The sequence below is a fragment of the Balaenoptera borealis genome (genome assembly GCF_965194805.1).
Source record: "Balaenoptera borealis genome assembly, chromosome: 2".
NCBI classification, from domain to species: domain Eukaryota; kingdom Metazoa; phylum Chordata; class Mammalia; order Artiodactyla; family Balaenopteridae; genus Balaenoptera; species Balaenoptera borealis.
The window spans coordinates 138,340,958-138,362,078 of NC_138867.1; positions in this window are offsets into that span (position 1 = coordinate 138,340,958).

The window sequence follows — 21,121 nt, forward strand, 5'->3', positions numbered from 1 at the left end:
TTGCAACCTGTACGGAACAGGAGGTTAAAGGTGCTGATTCTCCAAGGAGGGAGATTGCTAGTAAAGCGGCTGGAATGGCGAACCCGAGCACAAGGAGATGAGAAATGAGGTGCGTTTTAGAAACCTTTCCCGATCACACGGTGTACCATCTTCTGGGATTCTCATGCATGTTTTCGATGTAGGAAGATGCCCTTGAACCTGGAGATTTGGGACCCATGGGATGGGTACCACGCAGTATTACTCTAAAGGGTCTGCGTTTGCTCACCCAACCTCACCAAACCTCTCAGCCCCAAGAGTGTCCACCCTTATGCCTCAATCAGCTGTGGGTCTAGATATGGTCAATCCAGGTGGCATCACAGCCCTTGAACGAATTTTGTAAGAATTTCTCTCTCTTTCACTGTCTTTGTTTCACGGGTTTTTAAAAGTGATTGATTTTTATAAAGGGGTTTAGCTGCTTTTCACTGCTGTGTTTATGCCGCTTTACACCCACTTGACTCACTTACAGAGATATATCAATACATAGGTTTTAAGATTCTTACTAGTCAGATATATTCTTGGGCGGTGAATAGGGGGTTTTGAGTCCAGATCACTGAGCAAGGAGTAGGTCTTGTCTATTACATATTGGGTTTATGGAACGGTCTCTGAGCTAATTTGAAACCCTTGTTTTATGCATCACCCAACCTCACCTTTCCCGTTAAGCAGCCATAGTGTGTTTTCTAAACGTGTGACTCTGTTCTGTTTTGTAATTCAGTTCAAGGGTAGCGGTTTTACATTCCCTCTATAAGTGATATCTTATGATAAGTGTCTTTTTCTGTGTGACTTATTTCACTTAGAATCGTCGTACCTAAATCCACTCATCATGCTGCTACTAGCCTTATGACGTTGATTTCATGGCTGAGTGATATTCCATTGTACAAAAGGACCACAACTTCTTTATCCATTTTTCTCTTTCCTGGGATATTTAAGGTGTAACGAAGTGGAGGTTCTTGTCAACAGAGCAGCCCTAAACTTTGGGGTGCCTGTGCCTTGCTGATTTTTAGTTTTCCCAATTTATACGCCCGTGAGTGGAAGTGCCCTATGCTCTCTAAGCTGAGTTTTTTCGATGTTTCAGGACACACCGTACACTTCTCCAGAGTGGCTGTTGGCAATTTACATCCCGCCCATCAGCGTAGCAAGGCTCCCGTTTCTCCATGGCCTGTCCTGCATTTCTGGTTTTGACACTTTATTCAGCATGGCACTTTTGACCGATGGGAAGCGAGACTTGTTTGTAGCGCTGATTTGCCTTTCCAGGATGCTTGGTTGGCCAAAAAGGGCGTATGCGTTTTTTCCTGAATATATTCAGGAAAAAACGCATACGCCCTTTTTGGCCAAGGGCATCATTGTCGAGGTTTTGCCGCTTTTCCCGTGCTTTAAAGGCGATTCGAATCTTCCTCCTGAAATCTGTTTCCTGCAATTCTGCCTTGCTTTCAAATCCTCTTTGTTGTCTTCCGTCAATATATTTGTGGACGAGAGTTATCATTTATAACTCTGCAGGTTTGTGAATTGCAGTGCCCCTGAGCTCCATTTTTCAACTTGCTTTCTTGGGAGCTGGCCGCAAAAGCGCAGGATTGCTTCAGGCCCTATTCTGGTCCCGGGCGGCAGGCTGAGCCTGTGGTTAATTCTTCTTCCTGATGGGAAAATAGAGTGACCTGTGCCTGTCCCAACACCTAGAGCTAGTGTCTCATTGGTTCCCCCTCTTCCCGTTCATCCTCAGGACAAATTGCAACCTGTACGGAACAGGAGGTTAAAGGTGCTGATTCTCCAAGGAGGGAGATTGCTAGTAAAGCGGCTGGAATGGCGAACCCGAGCACAAGGAGATGAGAAATGAGGTGCGTGTTAGAAACCTTTCCCGATCACACGGTGTACCATCTTCTGGGATTCTCATGCATGTTTTCGATGTAGGAAGATGCCCTTGAACCTGGAGATTTGGGACCCATGGGTTGGGTACCACGCAGTATTACTCTAAAGGGTCTGCGTTTGCTCACCCAACCTCACCAAACCTCTCAGCCCCAAGAGTGTCCACCCTTATGCCTCAATCAGCTGTGGGTCTAGATATGGTCAATCCAGGTGGCATCACAGCCCTTGAACGAATTTTGTAAGAATTTCTCTCTCTTTCACTGTCTTTGTTTCACGGGTTTTTAAAAGTAATTGATTTTTATAAAGGGGTTTAGCTGTTTTTTACTGCTGTGTTTATGCCGCTTTACACCCACTTGACTCACATACAGAGAGATATCAATACATAGGTTTTAAGATTCTTACTAGTCAGATATATTCTTGGGCGGTGAATAGGGGGTTTTGAGTCCAGATCACTGAGCAAGGAGTAGGTCTTGTCTATTACATATTGGGTTTATGGAACGGTCTCTGAGCTAATTTGAAACCCTTGTTTTATGCATCACCCCACCTCACCTTTCCCGTTAAGCAGCCATAGTGTGTTTTCTAAACGTGTGACTCTGTTCTGTTTTGTAATTCAGTTCAAGGGTAGCGATTTTACTTTCCCTCTATAAGTGATATCTTATGATAAGTGTCGTTTTCTGTGTGGCTTATTTCACTTAGAATCGTCGTACCTAAATCCACTCATCATGCTGCTACTAGCCTTATGACGTTGATTTCATGGCTGAGTGATATTCCATTGTACAAAAGGACCACAACTTCTTTATCCATTTTTCTCTTTCCTGGGATATTTAAGGTGTAACGAAGTGGAGGTTCTTGTCAACAGAGCAGCCCTAAACTTTGGGGTGCCTGTGCCTTGCTGATTTTTAGTTTTCCCAATTTATACGCCCGTGAGTGGAAGTGCCCTATGCTCTCTAAGCTGAGTGTTTTCGATGTTTCAGGACACACCGTACACTTCTGCAGAGTGGCTGTTGGCAATTTACATCCCGCCCATCAGCGTAGCAAGGCTCCCGTTTCTCCATGGCCTGTCCTGCATTTCTGGGTTTGACACATTATTCAGCGTGGCCTATTTGACCGATGGGAAGCGAGACTTCTTTGTAGCGCTGATTTGCCTTTCCAGGTTGCTTGGTTGGCCAAAAAGGGCGTATGCGTTTTTTCCTGAATATATTCAGGAAAAAACGCATACGCCCTTTTTGGCCAAGGGCATCATTGTCGAGGTATTGCCGCTTTTCCCGTGCTTTAAAGGCGATTCGAATCTACCTCCTGAAATCTGTTTCCTGCAATTCTGCCTTGCTTTCAAATCCTCTTCGTTGTCTTCCGTCAATATATTTGTGGATGAGAGTTATCATTTATAACTCTGCAGGTTTGTGAATTGCAGTGCCCCTGAGCTCCATTTTTCAACTCGCTTTCTTGGGAGCTGGCCGCAAAAGCGCAGGATTGCTTCAGGCCCTATTCTGGTCCCGGGCTGCAGGCTGAGGCTGTGGTTAATTCTTCTTCCTGATGGGAAAATAGAGTGACCTGTGCCTGTCCCAACACCTAGAGCTAGTGTCTCATTGGTTCCCCCTCCTCCCGTTCATCCTCAGGACAAATTGCAACCTGTACGGAACAGGAGGTTAAAGGTGCTGATTCTCCAAGGAGGGAGATTGCTAGTAAAGCGGCTGGAATGGCGAACCCGAGCACAAGGAGATGAGAAATGAGGTGCGTTTTAGAAACCTTTCCCGATCACACGGTGTACCATCTTCTGGGATTCTCATGCATGTTTTCGATGTAGGAAGATGCCCTTGAACCTGGAGATTTGGGACCCATGGGATGGGTACCACGCAGTATTACTCTAAAGGGTCTGCGTTTGCTCACCCAACCTCACCAAACCTCTCAGCCCCAAGAGTGTCCACCCTTATGCCTCAATCAGCTGTGGGTCTAGATATGGTCAATCCAGGTGGCATCACAGCCCTTGAACGAATTTTGTAAGAATTTCTCTCTCTTTCACTGTCTTTGTCTCACGGGTTTTTAAAAGTGATTGATTTTTATAAAGGGGTTTAGCTGCTTTTCACTGCTGTGTTTATGCCGCTTTACACCCACTTGACTCACTTACAGAGATATATCAATACATAGGTTTTAAGATTCTTACTAGTCAGATATATTCTTGGGCGGTGAATAGGGGGTTTTGAGTCCAGATCACTGAGCAAGGAGTAGGTCTTGTCTATTACATATTGGGTTTATGGAACGGTCTCTGAGCTAATTTGAAACCCTTGTTTTATGCATCACCCAACCTCACCTTTCCCGTTAAGCAGCCATAGTGTGTTTTCTAAACGTGTGACTCTGTTCTGTTTTGTAATTCAGTTCAAGGGTAGCGGTTTTACATTCCCTCTATAAGTGATATCTTATGATAAGTGTCTTTTTCTGTGTGACTTATTTCACTTAGAATCGTCGTACCTAAATCCACTCATCATGCTGCTACTAGCCTTATGACGTTGATTTCATGGCTGAGTGATATTCCATTGTACAAAAGGACCACAACTTCTTTATCCATTTTTCTCTTTCCTGGGATATTTAAGGTGTAACGAAGTGGAGGTTCTTGTCAACAGAGCAGCCCTAAACTTTGGGGTGCCTGTGCCTTGCTGATTTTTAGTTTTCCCAATTTATACGCCCGTGAGTGGAAGTGCCCTATGCTCTCTAAGCTGAGTTTTTTCGATGTTTCAGGACACACCGTACACTTCTCCAGAGTGGCTGTTGGCAATTTACATCCCGCCCATCAGCGTAGCAAGGCTCCCGTTTCTCCATGGCCTGTCCTGCATTTCTGGTTTTGACACTTTATTCAGCATGGCACTTTTGACCGATGGGAAGCGAGACTTGTTTGTAGCGCTGATTTGCCTTTCCAGGATGCTTGGTTGGCCAAAAAGGGCGTATGCGTTTTTTCCTGAATATATTCAGGAAAAAACGCATACGCCCTTTTTGGCCAAGGGCATCATTGTCGAGGTTTTGCCGCTTTTCCCGTGCTTTAAAGGCGATTCGAATCTTCCTCCTGAAATCTGTTTCCTGCAATTCTGCCTTGCTTTCAAATCCTCTTTGTTGTCTTCCGTCAATATATTTGTGGACGAGAGTTATCATTTATAACTCTGCAGGTTTGTGAATTGCAGTGCCCCTGAGCTCCATTTTTCAACTCGCTTTCTTGGGAGCTGGCCGCAAAAGCGCAGGATTGCTTCAGGCCCTATTCTGGTCCCGAGCGGCAGGCTGAGCCTGTGGTTAATTCTTCTTCCTGATGGGAAAATAGAGTGACCTGTGCCTGTCCCAACACCTAGAGCTAGTGTCTCATTGGTTCCCCCTCTTCCCGTTCATCCTCAGGACAAATTGCAACCTGTACGGAACAGGAGGTTAAAGGTGCTGATTCTCCAAGGAGGGAGATTGCTAGTAAAGCGGCTGGAATGGCGAACCCGAGCACAAGGAGATGAGAAATGAGGTGCGTGTTAGAAACCTTTCCCGATCACACGGTGTACCATCTTCTGGGATTCTCATGCATGTTTTCGATGTAGGAAGATGCCCTTGAACCTGGAGATTTGGGACCCATGGGTTGGGTACCACGCAGTATTACTCTAAAGGGTCTGCGTTTGCTCTCCCAACCTCACCAAACCTCTCAGCCCCAAGAGTGTCCACCCTTATGCCTCAATCAGCTGTGGGTCTAGATATGGTCAATCCAGGTGGCATCACAGCCCTTGAACGAATTTTGTAAGAATTTCTCTCTCTTTCACTGTCTTTGTTTCACGGGTTTTTAAAAGTAATTGATTTTTATAAAGGGGTTTAGCTGTTTTTTACTGCTGTGTTTATGCCGCTTTACACCCACTTGACTCACATACAGAGAGATATCAATACATAGGTTTTAAGATTCTTACTAGTCAGATATATTCTTGGGCGGTGAATAGGGGGTTTTGAGTCCAGATCACTGAGCAAGGAGTAGGTCTTGTCTATTACATATTGGGTTTATGGAACGGTCTCTGAGCTAATTTGAAACCCTTGTTTTATGCATCACCCCACCTCACCTTTCCCGTTAAGCAGCCATAGTGTGTTTTCTAAACGTGTGACTCTGTTCTGTTTTGTAATTCAGTTCAAGGGTAGCGGTTTTACATTCCCTCTATAAGTGATATCTTATGATAAGTGTCGTTTTCTGTGTGGCTTATTTCACTTAGAATCGTCGTACCTAAATCCACTCATCATGCTGCTACTAGCCTTATGACGTTGATTTCATGGCTGAGTGATATTCCATTGTACAAAAGGACCACAACTTCTTTATCCATTTTTCTCTTTCCTGGGATATTTAAGGTGTAACGAAGTGGAGGTTCTTGTCAACAGAGCAGCCCTAAACTTTGGGGTGCCTGTGCCTTGCTGATTTTTAGTTTTCCCAATTTATACGCCCGTGAGTGGAAGTGCCCTATGCTCTCTAAGCTGAGTGTTTTCGATGTTTCAGGACACACCGTACACTTCTGCAGAGTGGCTGTTGGCAATTTACATCCCGCCCATCAGCGTAGCAAGGCTCCCGTTTCTCCATGGCCTGTCCTGCATTTCTGGTTTTGACACTTTATTCAGCATGGCCCTTTTGACCGATGGGAAGCGAGACTTCTTTGTAGCGCTGATTTGCCTTTCCAGGTTGCTTGGTTGGCCAAAAAGGGCGTATGCGTTTTTTCCTGAATATATTCAGGAAAAAACGCATACGCCCTTTTTGGCCAAGGGCATCATTGTCGAGGTTTTGCCGCTTTTCCCGTGCTTTAAAGGCGATTCGAATCTTCCTCCTGAAATCTGTTTCCTGCAATTCTGCCTTGCTTTCAAATCCTCTTTGTTGTCTTCCGTCAATATATTTGTGGACGAGAGTTATCATTTATAACTCTGTAGGTTTGTGAATTGCAGTGCCCCTGAGCTCCATTTTTCAACTCGCTTTCTTGGGAGCTGGCCGCAAAAGCGCAGGATTGCTTCAGGCCCTATTCTGGTCCCGGGCGGCAGGCTGAGGCTGTGGTTAATTCTTCTTCCTGATGGGAAAATAGAGTGACCTGTGCCTGTCCCAACACCTAGAGCTAGTGTCTCATTGGTTCCCCCTTTTCCCGTTCATCCTCAGGACAAATTGCAACCTGTACGGAACAGGAGGTTAAAGGTGCTGATTCTCCAAGGAGGGAGATTGCTAGTAAAGCGGCTGGAATGGCGAACCCGAGCACAAGGAGATGAGAAATGAGGTGCGTGTTAGAAACCTTTCCCGATCACACGGTGTACCATCTTCTGGGATTCTCATGCATGTTTTCGATGTAGGAAGATGCCCTTGAACCTGTAGATTTGGGACCCATGGGATGGGTACCACGCAGTATTACTCTAAAGGGCCTGCGTTTGCTCACCCAACCTCACCAAACCTCTCAGCCCCAAGAGTGTCCACCCTTATGCCTCAATCAGCTGTGGGTCTAGATATGGTCAATCCAGGTGGCATCACAGCCCTTGAACGAATTTTGTAAGAATTTCTCTCTCTTTCACTGTCTTTGTTTCACGGGTTTTTAAAAGTAATTGATTTTTATAAAGGGGTTTAGCTGTTTTTTACTGCTGTGTTTATGCCGCTTTACACCCACTTGACTCACATACAGAGAGATATCAATACATAGGTTTTAAGATTCTTACTAGTCAGATATATTCTTGGGCGGTGAATAGGGGGTTTTGAGTCCAGATCACTGAGCAAGGAGTAGGTCTTGTCTATTACATATTGGGTTTATGGAACGGTCTCTGAGCTAATTTGAAACCCTTGTTTTATGCATCACCCCACCTCACCTTTCCCGTTAAGCAGCCATAGTGTGTTTTCTAAACGTGTGACTCTGTTCTGTTTTGTAATTCAGTTCAAGGGTAGCGGTTTTACATTCCCTCTATAAGTGATATCTTATGATAAGTGTCGTTTTCTGTGTGGCTTATTTCACTTAGAATCGTCGTACCTAAATCCACTCATCATGCTGCTACTAGCCTTATGACGTTGATTTCATGGCTGAGTGATATTCCATTGTACAAAAGGACCACAACTTCTTTATCCATTTTTCTCTTTCCTGGGATATTTAAGGTGTAACGAAGTGGAGGTTCTTGTCAACAGAGCAGCCCTAAACTTTGGGGTGCCTGTGCCTTGCTGATTTTTAGTTTTCCCAATTTATACGCCCGTGAGTGGAAGTGCCCTATGCTCTCTAAGCTGAGTGTTTTCGATGTTTCAGGACACACCGTACACTTCTGCAGAGTGGCTGTTGGCAATTTACATCCCGCCCATCAGCGTAGCAAGGCTCCCGTTTCTCCATGGCCTGTCCTGCATTTCTGGTTTTGACACTTTATTCAGCATGGCCCTTTTGACCGATGGGAAGCGAGACTTCTTTGTAGCGCTGATTTGCCTTTCCAGGTTGCTTGGTTGGCCAAAAAGGGCGTATGCGTTTTTTCCTGAATATATTCAGGAAAAAACGCATACGCCCTTTTTGGCCAAGGGCATCATTGTCGAGGTTTTGCCGCTTTTCCCGTGCTTTAAAGGCGATTCGAATCTTCCTCCTGAAATCTGTTTCCTGCAATTCTGCCTTGCTTTCAAATCCTCTTTGTTGTCTTCCGTCAATATATTTGTGGACGAGAGTTATCATTTATAACTCTGCAGGTCTGTGAATTGCAGTGCCCCTGAGCTCCATTTTTCAACTCGCTTTCTTGGGAGCTGGCCGCAAAAGCGCAGGATTGCTTCAGGCCCTATTCTGGTCCCGGGCGGCAGGCTGAGGCTGTGGTGAATTCTTCTTCCTGATGGGAAAATAGAGTGACCTGTGCCTGTCCCAACACCTAGAGCTAGTGTCTCATTGGTTCCCCCTCTTCCCGTTCATCCTCAGGACAAATTGCAACCTGAACGGAACAGGAGGTTAAAGGTGCTGATTCTCCAAGGAGGGAGATTGCTAGTAAAGCGGCTGGAATGGCGAACCCGAGCACAAGGAGATGAGAAATGAGGTGCGTGTTAGAAACCTTTCCCGATCACACGGTGTACCATCTTCTGGGATTCTCATGCATGTTTTCGATGTAGGAAGATGCCCTTGAACCTGGAGATTTGGGACCCATGGGATGGGTACCACGCAGTATTACTCTAAAGGGTCTGCGTTTGCTCACCCAACCTCACCAAACCTCTCAGCCCCAAGAGTGTCCACCCTTATGCCTCAATCAGCTGTGGGTCTAGATATGGTCAATCCAGGTGGCATCACAGCCCTTGAACGAATTTTGTAAGAATTTCTCTCTCTTTCACTGTCTTTGTTTCACGGGTTTTTAAAAGTAATGGATTTTTATAAAGGGGTTTAGCTGTTTTTTACTGCTGTGTTTATGCCGCTTTACACCCACTTGACTCACATACAGACAGATATCAATACATAGGTTTTAAGATTCTTACTAGTCAGATATATTCTTGGGCGGTGAATAGGGGGTTTTGAGTCCAGATCACTGAGCAAGGAGTAGGTCTTGTCTATTACATATTGGGTTTATGGAACGGTCTCTGAGCTAATTTGAAACCCTTGTTTTATGCATCACCCCACCTCACCTTTCCCGTTAAGCAGCCATAGTGTGTTTTCTAAACGTGTGACTCTGTTCTGTTTTGTAATTCAGTTCAAGGGTAGCGGTTTTACATTCCCTCTATAAGTGATATCTTATGATAAGTTTCTTTTTCTGTGTGACTTATTTCACTTAGAATCGTCGTACCTAAATCCACTCATCATGCTGCTACTAGCCTTATGACGTTGATTTCATGGCTGAGTGATATTCCATTGTACAAAAGGACCACAACTTCTTTATCCATTTTTCTCTTTCCTGGGATATTTAAGGTGTAACGAAGTGGAGGTTCTTGTCAACAGAGCAGCCCTAAACTTTGGGGTGCCTGTGCCTTGCTGATTTTTAGTTTTCCCAATTTATACGCCCGTGAGTGGAAGTGCCCTATGCTCTCTAAGCTGAGTTTTTTCGATGTTTCAGGACACACCGTACACTTCTCCAGAGTGGCTGTTGGCAATTTACATCCCGCCCATCAGCGTAGCAAGGCTCCCGTTTCTCCATGGCCTGTCCTGCATTTCTGGTTTTGACACTTTATTCAGCATGGCACTTTAGACCGATGGGAAGCGAGACTTGTTTGTAGCGCTGATTTGCCTTTCCAGGATGCTTGGTTGGCCAAAAAGGGCGTATGCGTTTTTTCCTGAATATATTCAGGAAAAAACGGATACGCCCTTTTTGGCCAAGGGCATCATTGTCGAGGTTTTGCCGCTTTTCCCGTGCTTTAAAGGCGATTCGAATCTACCTCCTGAAATCTGTTTCCTGCAATTCTGCCTTGCTTTCAAATCCTCTTCGTTGTCTTCCGTCAATATATTGGTGGACGACAGTTATCATTTACAACTCTGCATGTTTGTGAATTGCAGGGCCCCTGAGTTCCATTTTCCCACTCGCTTTCTTGGGAGCTGGCCGCAAAAGCGCAGGATTGCTTCAGGCCCTATTCTGGTCCCGGGCGGCAGGCTGAGCCTGTGGTTAATTCTTCTTCCTGATGGGAAAATAGAGTGACCTGTGCCTGTCCCAACACCTAGAGCTAGTGTCTCATTGGTTCCCCCTCTTCCCGTTCATCCTCAGGACAAATTGCAACCTGTACGGAACAGGAGGTTAAAGGTGCTGATTCTCCAAGGAGGGAGATTGCTAGTAAAGCGGCTGGAATGGCGAACCCGAGCACAAGGAGATGAGAAATGAGGTGCGTTTTAGAAACCTTTCCCGATCACACGGTGTACCATCTTCTGGGATTCTCATGCATGTTTACGATGTAGGAAGATGCCCTTGAACCTGGAGATTTGGGACCCATGGGATGGGTACCACGCAGTATTACTCTAAAGGGTCTGCGTTTGCTCACCCAACTTCACCAAACCTCTCAGCCCCAAGAGTGTCCACCCTTATGCCTCAATCAGCTGTGGGTCTAGATATGGTCAATCCAGGTGGCATCACAGCCCTTGAACGAATTTTGTAAGAATTTCTCTCTCTTTCACTGTCTTTGTTTCACGGGTTTTTAAAAGTGATTGATTTTTATAAAGAGGTTTAGCTGCTTTTCACTGCTGTGTTTATGCCGCTTTACACCCACTTGACTCACTTACAGAGAGATATCAATATATAGGTTTAAGATTCTTACTAGTCAGATATATTCTTGGGCGGTGAATAAGGGGTGTTGAGTCCAGTTCACTGAGCAAGGTGTAGGTCGTGTCTATTACATATTGGGTTAATGGAACGGTATCTGAGCTAATTTGAAACCCTTGTTTTATGCATCACCCGACCTCACCTTTCCCGTTAAGCAGCCATAGTGTGTTTTCTAAACGTGTGACTCTGTTCTGTTTTGTAATTCAGTTCAAGGGTCGCGGTTTTTACATTCCCTCTATAAGTGATATCTTATGATAAGTGTCTTTTTCTGTGTGACTTATTTCACTTAGAATCGTCGTACCTAAATCCACTCATCATGCTGCTACTAGCCTTATGACTTTGATTTCATGGCTGAGTGATATTCCATTGTACATAAGGACCACAACTTCTTTATCCATTTTTCTCTTTCCTGGGATATTTAAGGTGTAACGAAGTGGAGGTTCTTGTCAACAGAGCAGCCCTAAACTTTGGGGTGCCTGTGCCTTGCTGATTTTTAGTTTTCCCAATTTATACGCCCGTGAGTGGAAGTGCCCTATGCTGTCTAAGCTGAGTGTTTTCGATGTTTCAGGACACACCGTACACTTCTGCAGAGTGGCTGTTGGCAATTTACATCACGCCCATCAGCGTAGCAAGGCTCCCGTTTCTCCATGGCCTGTCCTGCATTTCTGGTTTTGACACTTTATTCAGCATGGCCCTTTTGACCGATGGGAAGTGAGACTTCTTTGTAGCGCTGATTTGCCTTTCCAGGTTGCTTGGTTGGCCAAAAAGGGCGTATGCGTTTTTTCCTGAATATATTCAGGAAAAAACGCATACGCCCTTTTTGGCCAAGGGCATCATTGTCGAGGTTTTGCCGCTTTTCCCGTGCTTTAAAGGCGATTCGAATCTACCTCCTGAAATCTGTTTCCTGCAATTCTGCCTTGCTTTCAAATCCTCTTTGTTGTCTTCCGTCAATATATTTGTGGACGAGAGTTATCATTTATAACTCTGCAGGTTTGTGAATTGCAGTGCCCCTGAGCTCCATTTTTCAACTCGCTTTCTTGGGAGCTGGCCGCAAAAGCGCAGGATTGCTTCAGGCCCTATTCTGGTCCCGGGCGGAAGGCTGAGCCTGTGGTTAATTCTTCTTCCTGATGGGAAATTAGAGTAACCTGTGCCTGTCCCAACACCTAGAGCTAGTGTCTCATTGGTTCCCCCTCTTCCCGTTCATCCTCAGGACAAATTGCAACCTGTACGGAACAGGAGGTTAAAGGTGCTGATTCTCCAAGGAGGGAGATTGCTAGTAAAGCGGCTGGAATGGCGAACCCGAGCACAAGGAGATGAGAAATGAGGTGCGTTTTAGAAACCTTTCCCGATCACACGGTGTACCATCCTCTGGGATTCTCCTGCATGTTTTCGATGTAGGAAGATGCCCTTGAACCTGGAGATTTGGGACCCATGGGATGGGTACCACGCAGTATTACTCTAAAGGGTCTGCGTTTGCTCACCCAACCTCACCAAACCTCTCAGCCCAAAGAGTGTCCTCCCTTATGTCTCAATCAGCTGTGGGTCTAGATATGGTCAATCCAGGTGGCATCACAGCCCTTGAACGAATTTTGTAAGAATTTCTCTCTCTTTCACTGTCTTTGTTTCATGGATTTTTAAAAGTTATTGATTTTTATAAAGGGGTTTAGCTGCTTTTCACTGCTGTGTTTATGCCACTTTACACCCACTTGACTCACTTACAGAGACATATCAATACATAGGTTTTAAGATTCTTACTAGTCAGATATATTCTTGGGCGGTGAATAGGGGGTGTTGAGTCCAGTTCACTGAGCAAGGAGTAGGTCGTGTCTATTACTTATTGGGTTTATGGAACGGTCTCTAAGCTAATTTAAAACCCTTCTTTTATGCATCACCGCACCTCACCTTTCCCGTTAAGCAGCCATAGTGTGTTTTCTAAACGTGTGACTCTGTTCTGTTTTGTAATTCAGTTCAAGGGTAGCGGTTTTTACATTCCCTCTATAAGTGATATGTTATGATAAGTGTCTTTTTCTGTGTGACTTATTTCACTTAGAATCGTCGTACCTAAATCCACTCATCATGCTGCTACTAGCCTTATGACGTTGATTTCATGGCTGAGTGATATTCCATTGTACATAAGGACCACAACTTCTTGATCCATTTTTCTCTTTCCTGGGATATTTAAGGTGTAACGAAGTGGAGGTTCTTGTCAACAGAGCAGCCCTAAACTTTGGGGTGCCTGTGTCTTGCTGATTTTTAGTTTTCCCAATTTATACGCCGGTGAGTGGAAGTGCCCTATGCTCTCTAAGCTGAGTTTTTTCGATGTTTCCGGACACACCAGACACTTCTCCAGAGTGGCTGTTGGCAATTTACCTCCCGCCCATCAGCCTAGCAAGGCTCCCGTTTCTCCATGGCCTGTCCTGCATTTCTGGTTTTGACACTTTATTCAGCATGGCCCTTTTGACCGATGGGAAGCGAGACTTTTTTGTAGCGCTGATTGGCCTTTCCAGGTTGCTTGGTTGGTCAAAAAGGGCGTATGCGTTTTTTCCTGAATATATTCAGGAAAAAACGCATACGCCCTTTTTGGCCAAGGGCATCATTGTCGAGGTTTTGCCGCTTTTCCCGTGCTTTAAAGGCGATTCGAATCTACCTCCTGAAATCTGTTTCCTGCAATTCTGCCTTGCTTTCAAATCCTCTTCGTTGTCTTCCGTCAATATATTGGTGGACGACAGTTATCATTTACAACTCTGCATGTTTGTGAATTGCAGTGCCCCTGAGCTCCATTTTCCAACTCGCTTTCTTGGGAGCTGGCCGCAAAAGCGCAGGATTGCCTCAGGCCCTATTCTGGTCCCGGGCGGCAGGCTGAGCCTGTGGTTAATTCTTCTTCCTGATGGGAAAATAGAGTGACCTGTGCCTGTCTCAACACCTAGAGCTAGTGTCTCATTGGTTCCCCCTCTTCCTGTTCATCCTCAGGAGAAATTGCAACCTGTACGGAACAGGAGGTTAAAGGTGCTGATTCTCCAAGGAGGGAGATTGCTAGTAAAGCGGCTGGAATGGCGAACCCGAGCACAAGGAGATGAGAAATGAGGTGCGTTTTAGAAACCTTTCCCGATCACACGGTGTACCATCTTCTGGGATTCTCATGCATGTTTACGATGTAGGAAGATGCCCTTGAACCTGGAGATTTGGGACCCATGGGATGGGTACCACGCAGTATTACTCTAAAGGGTCTGCGTTTGCTCACCCAACCTCACCAAACCTCTCAGCCCCAAGAGTGTCCACCCTTATGCCTCAATCAGCTGTGAGTTTAGATATGGTCAATCCAGGTGGCATCACAGCCCTTGAACGAATTTTGTAAGAATTTCTCTCTCTTTCACTGTCTTTGTTTCATGGGTTTTTAATAGTAATTGATTTTTATAAAGGGGTTTAGCTGTTTTTTACTGCTGTGTTTATGCCGCTTTACACCCACTTGACTCACATACAGAGAGATATCAATACATAGGTTTTAAGATTCTTACTAGTCAGATATATTCTTGGGCGGTGAATAGGGGGTTTTGAGTCCAGATCACTGAGCAAGTAGTAGGTCTTGTCTATTACATATTGGGTTTATGGAACGGTCTCTGAGCTAATTTGAAACCCTTGTTTTATGCATCACCCCACCTCAACTTTCCCGTTAACCAGCCATAGTGTGTTTTCTAAACGTGTGACTCTGTTCTGTTTTGTAATTCAGTTCAAGGGTCGCGGTTTTTACATTCCCTCTATAAGTGATATCTTATGATAAGTGTCTTTTTCTGTGTGACTTATTTCACTTAGAATCGTCGTACCTAAATCCCCTCATCATGCTGCTACTAGCCTTATGACGTTGATTTCATGGCTGAGTGATATTCCATTGTACATAAGGACCACAACTTCTTTATCCATTTTTCTCTTTCCTGGGATATTTAAGGTGTAACGAAGTGGAGGTTCTTGTCAACAGAGCAGCCCTAAACTTTGGGGTGCCTGTGCCTTGCTGATTTTTAGTTTTCCCAATTTATACGCCCGTGAGTGGAAGTGCCCTATGCTCTCTAAGCTGAGTGTTTTCGATGTTTCAGGACACACCGTACACTTCTGCAGAGTGGCTGTTGGCAATTTACATTACGCCCATCAGCGTAGCAAGGCTCCCGTTTCTCCATGGCCTGTCCTGCATTTCTGGTTTTGACACTTTATTCAGCATGGCCCTTTTGACCGATGGGAAGCGAGACTTCTTTGTAGCGCTGATTTGCCTTTCCAGGTTGCTTGGTTGGCCAAAAAGGGCGTATGCGTTTTTTTCCTGAATATATTCAGGAAAAAACGCATACGCCCTTTTTGGCCAAGGGCATCATTGTCGAGGTTTTGCCGCTTTTCCCGTGCTTTAAAGGAGACTCGAATCTACCTCCTGAAATCTGTTTCCTGCAATTCTGCCTTGCTTTCAAATCCTCTTCGTTGTCTTCCGTCAATATATTTGTGGACGAGAGTTATCATTTATAACTCTGCAGGTTTGTGAATTGCAGTGCCCCTGAGCTCCATTTTTCAACTCGCTTTCTTGGGAGCTGGCCGCAAAAGCGCAGGATTGCTTCAGGCCCTATTCTGGTCCCGGGCGGCAGGCTGAGGCTGTGGTGAATTCTTCTTCCTGATGGGAAAATAGAGTGACCTGTGCCTGTCCCAACACCTAGAGCTAGTGTCTCATTGGTTCCCCCTCTTCCCGTTCATCCTCAGGACAAATTGCAACCTGTATGGAACAGGAGGTTAAAGGTGCTGATTCTCCAAGGAGGGAGATTGCTAGTAAAGCGGCTGGAATGGCGAACCCGAGCACAAGGAGATGAGAAATGAGGTGCGTTTTAGAAACCTTTCCCGATCACATGGTGTACCATCTTCAGGGTTTCTCATGCATGTTTTCGATGTAGGAAGATGCCCTTGAACCTGGAGATTTGGGACCCATGGGATGGGTACCACGCAGTATTACTCTAAAGGGTCTGCGTTTGCTCACCCAACCTCACCAAACCTCTCAGCCCCACGAGTGTCCTCCCTTATGTCTCAATCAGCTGTGGGTCTAGATATGGTCAATCCAGGTGGCATCACAGCCCTTGAACGAATTTTGTAAGAATTTCTCTCTCTTTCACTGTCTTTGTTTCATGGATTTTTAAAAGTTATTGATTTTTATAAAGGGGTTTAGCTGCTTTTCACTGCTGTGTTTATGCCACTTTACACCCACTTGACTCACTTACAGAGACATATCAATACATAGGTTTTAAGATTCTTACTACTCAGATATATTCTTGGGCGGTGAATAGGGGGTGTTGAGTCCAGTTCACTGAGCAAGGAGTAGGTCGTGTCTATTACTTATTGGGTTTATGGAACGGTCTCTAAGCTAATTTAAAACCCTTCTTTTATGCATCACTGCACCTCACCTTTCCCGTTAAGCAGCCATAGTGTGTTTTCTAAACGTGTGACTCTGTTCTGTTCTGTAATTCAGTTCAAGGGTAGCGGTTTTTACATTCCCTCTATAAGTGATATCTTATGATAAGTGTCTTTTTCTGTGTGACTTATTTCACTTAGAATCGTCGTACCTAAATCCAGTCATCATGCTGCTACTAGCCTTATGACGTTGATTTCATGGCTGAGTGATATTCCATTGTACATAAGGACCACAACTTCTTTATCCATTTTTCTCTTTCCTGGGATATTTAAGGTGTAACGAAGTGGAGGTTCTTGTCAACAGAGCAGCCCTAAACTTTGGGGTGCCTGTGTCTTGCTGATTTTTAGTTTTCCCAATTTATACGCCCATGAGTGGAAGTGCCCTATGCTCTGTAAGCTGAGTTTTTTCGATGTTTCAGGACACACCGTACACTTCTCCAGAGTGGCTGTTGGCAATTTACATCCCGCCCATCAGCGTAGCAAGGCTCCCGTTTCTCCATGGCCTGTCCTGCATTTCTGGTTTTGACACTTTATTCAGCATGGCCCTTTTGGCCGATGGGAAGCGAGACTTTTTTGTAGCGCTGATTTGCCTTTCCAGGTTGCTTGGTTGGCCAAAAAGGGCGTATGCGTTTTTTCCCGAATATATTCAGGAAAAAACGCATACGCCCTTTTTGGCCAAGGGCATCATTGTCGAGGTTTTGCCGCTTTTCCCGTGCTTTAAAGGCGATTCGAATCTTCCTCCTGAAATCTGTTTCCTGCAATTCTGCCTTGCTTTCAAATCCTCTTTGTAGTCTTCCGTCAATATATTTGTGGACGAGAGTTATCATTTATAACTCTGCAGGTTTGTGAATTGCAGTGCCCCTGAGCTCCATTTTTCAACTCGCTTTCTTGGGAGCTGGCCGCAAAAGCGCAGGATTGCTTCAGGCCCTATTCTGGTCCCGGGCGGCAGGCTGAGGCTGTGGTTAATTCTTCTTCCTGATGGGAAAATAGAGTGACCTGTGCCTGTCCCAACACCTAGAGCTAGTGTCTCATTGGTTCCCCCTCTTCCCGTTCATCCTCAGGACAAATTGCAACCTGTACGGAACAGGAGGTTAAAGGTGCTGATTCTCCAAGGAGGGAGATTGCTAGTAAAGCGGCTGGAATGGCGAACCCGAGCACAAGGAGATGAGAAATGAGGTGCGTGTTAGAAACCTTTCCCGATCACACGGTGTACCATCTTCTGGGATTCTCATGCATGTTTTCGATGTAGGAAGATGCCCTTGAACCTGGAGATTTGGGACCCATGGGATGGGTACCACGCAGTATTACTCTAAAGGGTCTGCGTTTGCTCACCCAACCTCACCAAACCTCTCAGCCCCAAGAGTGTCCACCCTTATGCCTCAATCAGCTGTGGGTCTAGATATGGTCAATCCAGGTGGCATCACAGCCCTTGAACGAATTTTGTAAGAATTTCTCTCTCTTTCACTGTCTTTGTTTCACGGGTTTTTAAAAGTAATGGATTTTTATAAAGGGGTTTAGCTGTTTTTTACTGCTGTGTTTATGCCGCTTTACACCCACTTGACTCACATACAGAGAGATATCAATACATAGGTTTTAAGATTCTTACTAGTCAGATATATTCTTGGGCGGTGAATAGGGGGTTTTGAGTCCAGATCACTGAGCAAGGAGTAGGTCTTGTCTATTACATATTGGGTTTATGGAACGGTCTCTGAGCTAATTTGAAACCCTTGTTTTATGCATCACCCCACCTCACCTTTCCCGTTAAGCAGCCATAGTGTGTTTTCTAAACGTGTGACTCTGTTCTGTTTTGTAATTCAGTTCAAGGGTAGCGGTTTTACATTCCCTCTATAAGTGATATCTTATGATAAGTGTCGTTTTCTGTGTGGCTTATTTCACTTAGAATCGTCGTACCTAAATCCACTCATCATGCTGCTACTAGCCTTATGACGTTGATTTCATGGCTGAGTGATATTCCATTGTACATAAGGACCACAACTTCTTTATCCATTTTTCTCTTTCCTGGGATATTTAAGGTGTAACGAAGTGGAGGTTCTTGTCAACAGAGCAGCCCTAAACTTTGGGGTGCCTGTGCCTTGCTGATTTTTAGTTTTCCCAATTTATACGCCCGTGAGTGGAAGTGCCCTATGCTGTCTAAGCTGAGTGTTTTCGATGTTTCAGGACACACCGTACACTTCTGCAGAGTGGCTGTTGGCAATTTACATCCCGCCCATCAGCGTAGCAAGGCTCCCGTTTCTCCATGGCCTGTCCTGCATTTCTGGTTTTGACACTTTATTCAGCATGGCCCTTTTGACCGATGGGAAGCGAGACTTCTTTGTAGCGCTGATTTGCCTTTCCAGGTTGCTTGGTTGGCCAAAAAGGGCGTATGCGTTTTTTTCCTGAATATATTCAGGAAAAAACGCATACGCCCTTTTTGGCCAAGGGCATCATTGTCGAGGTTTTGCCGCTTTTCCCGTGCTTTAAAGGAGACTCGAATCTACCTCCTGAAATCTGTTTCCTGCAATTCTGCCTTGCTTTCAAATCCTCTTCGTTGTCTTCCGTCAATATATTTGTGGACGAGAGTTATCATTTATAACTCTGCAGGTTTGTGAATTGCAGTGCCCCTGAGCTCCATTTTTCAACTCGCTTTCTTGGGAGCTGGCCGCAAAAGCGCAGGATTGCTTCAGGCCCTATTCTGGTCCCGGGCGGCAGGCTGAGCCTGTGGTTAATTCTTCTTCCTGATGGGAAAATAGAGTGACCTGTGCCTGTCCCAACACCTAGAGCTAGTGTCTCATTGGTTCCCCCTCTTCCCGTTCATCCTCAGGACAAATTGCAACCTGTATGGAACAGGAGGTTAAAGGTGCTGATTCTCCAAGGAGGGAGATTGCTAGTAAAGCGGCTGGAATGGCGAACCCGAGCACAAGGAGATGAGAAACGAGGTGCGTTTTAGAAACCTTTCCCGATCACATGGTGTACCATCTTCAGGGTTTCTCATGCATGTTTTCGATGTAGGAAGATGCCCTTGAACCTGGAGATTTGGGACCCATGGGATGGGTACCACGCAGTATTACTCTAAAGGGTCTGCGTTTGCTCACCCAACCTCACCAAACCTCTCAGCCCCAAGAGTGTCCTCCCTTATGTCTCAATCAGCTGTGGGTCTAGATATGGTCAATCCAGGTGGCATCACAGCCCTTGAACGAATTTTGTAAGAATTTCTCTCTCTTTCACTGTCTTTGTTTCATGGATTTTTAAAAGTTATTGATTTTTATAAAGGGGTTTAGCTGCTTTTCACTGCTGTGTTTATGCCACTTTACACCCACTTGACTCACTTACAGAGACATATCAATACATAGGTTTTAAGATTCTTACTAGTCAGATATATTCTTGGGCGGTGAATAGGGGGTGTTGAGTCCAGTTCACTGAGCAAGGAGTAGGTCGTGTCTATTACTTATTGGGTTTATGGAACGGTCTCTAAGCTAATTTAAAACCCTTCTTTTATGCATCACCGCACCTCACCTTTCCCGTTAAGCAGCCATAGTGTGTTTTCTAAACGTGTGACTCTGTTCTGTTTTGTAATTCAGTTCATGGGTAGCGGTTTTTACATTCCCTCTATAAGTGATATCTTATGATAAGTGTCTTTTTCTGTGTGACTTATTTCACTTAGAATCGTCGTACCTAAATCCACTCATCATGCTGCTACTAGCCTTATGACGTTGATTTCATGGCTGAGTGATATTCCATTGTACATAAGGACCACAACTTCTTGATCCATTTTTCTCTTTCCTGGGATATTTAAGGTGTAACGAAGTGGAGGTTCTTGTCAACAGAGCAGCCCTAAACTTTGGGGTGCCTGTGCCTTGCTGATTTTTAGTTTTCCCAATTTATACGCCCGTGAGTGGAAGTGCCCTATGCTGTCTAAGCTGAGTGTTTTCGATGTTTCAGGACACACCGTACACTTCTGCAGAGTGGCTGTTGGCAATTTACATCCCGCCCATCAGCGTAGCAAGGCTCCCGTTTCTCCATGGCCTGTCCTGCATTTCTGGTTTTGACACTTTATTCAGCATGGCCCTTTTGACCGATGGGAAGCGAGACTTCTTTGTAGCGCTGATTTGCCTTTCCAGGTTGCTTGGTTGGCCAAAAAGGGCGTATGCGTTTTTTTCCTGAATATATTCAGGAAAAAACGCATACGCCCTTTTTGGCCAAGGGCATCATTGTCGAGGTTTTGCCGCTTTTCCCGTGCTTTAAAGGAGACTCGAATCTACCTCCTGAAATCTGTTTCCTGCAATTCTGCCTTGCTTTCAAATCCTCTTCGTTGTCTTCCGTCAATATATTTGTGGACGAGAGTTATCATTTATAACTCTGCAGGTTTGTGAATTGCAGTGCCCCTGAGCTCCATTTTTCAACTCGCTTTCTTGGGAGCTGGCCGCAAAAGCGCAGGATTGCTTCAGGCCCTATTCTGGTCCCGGGCGGCAGGCTGAGCCTGTGGTTAATTCTTCTTCCTGATGGGAAAATAGAGTGACCTGTGCCTGTCCCAACACCTAGAGCTAGTGTCTCATTGGTTCCCCCTCTTCCCGTTCATCCTCAGGACAAATTGCAA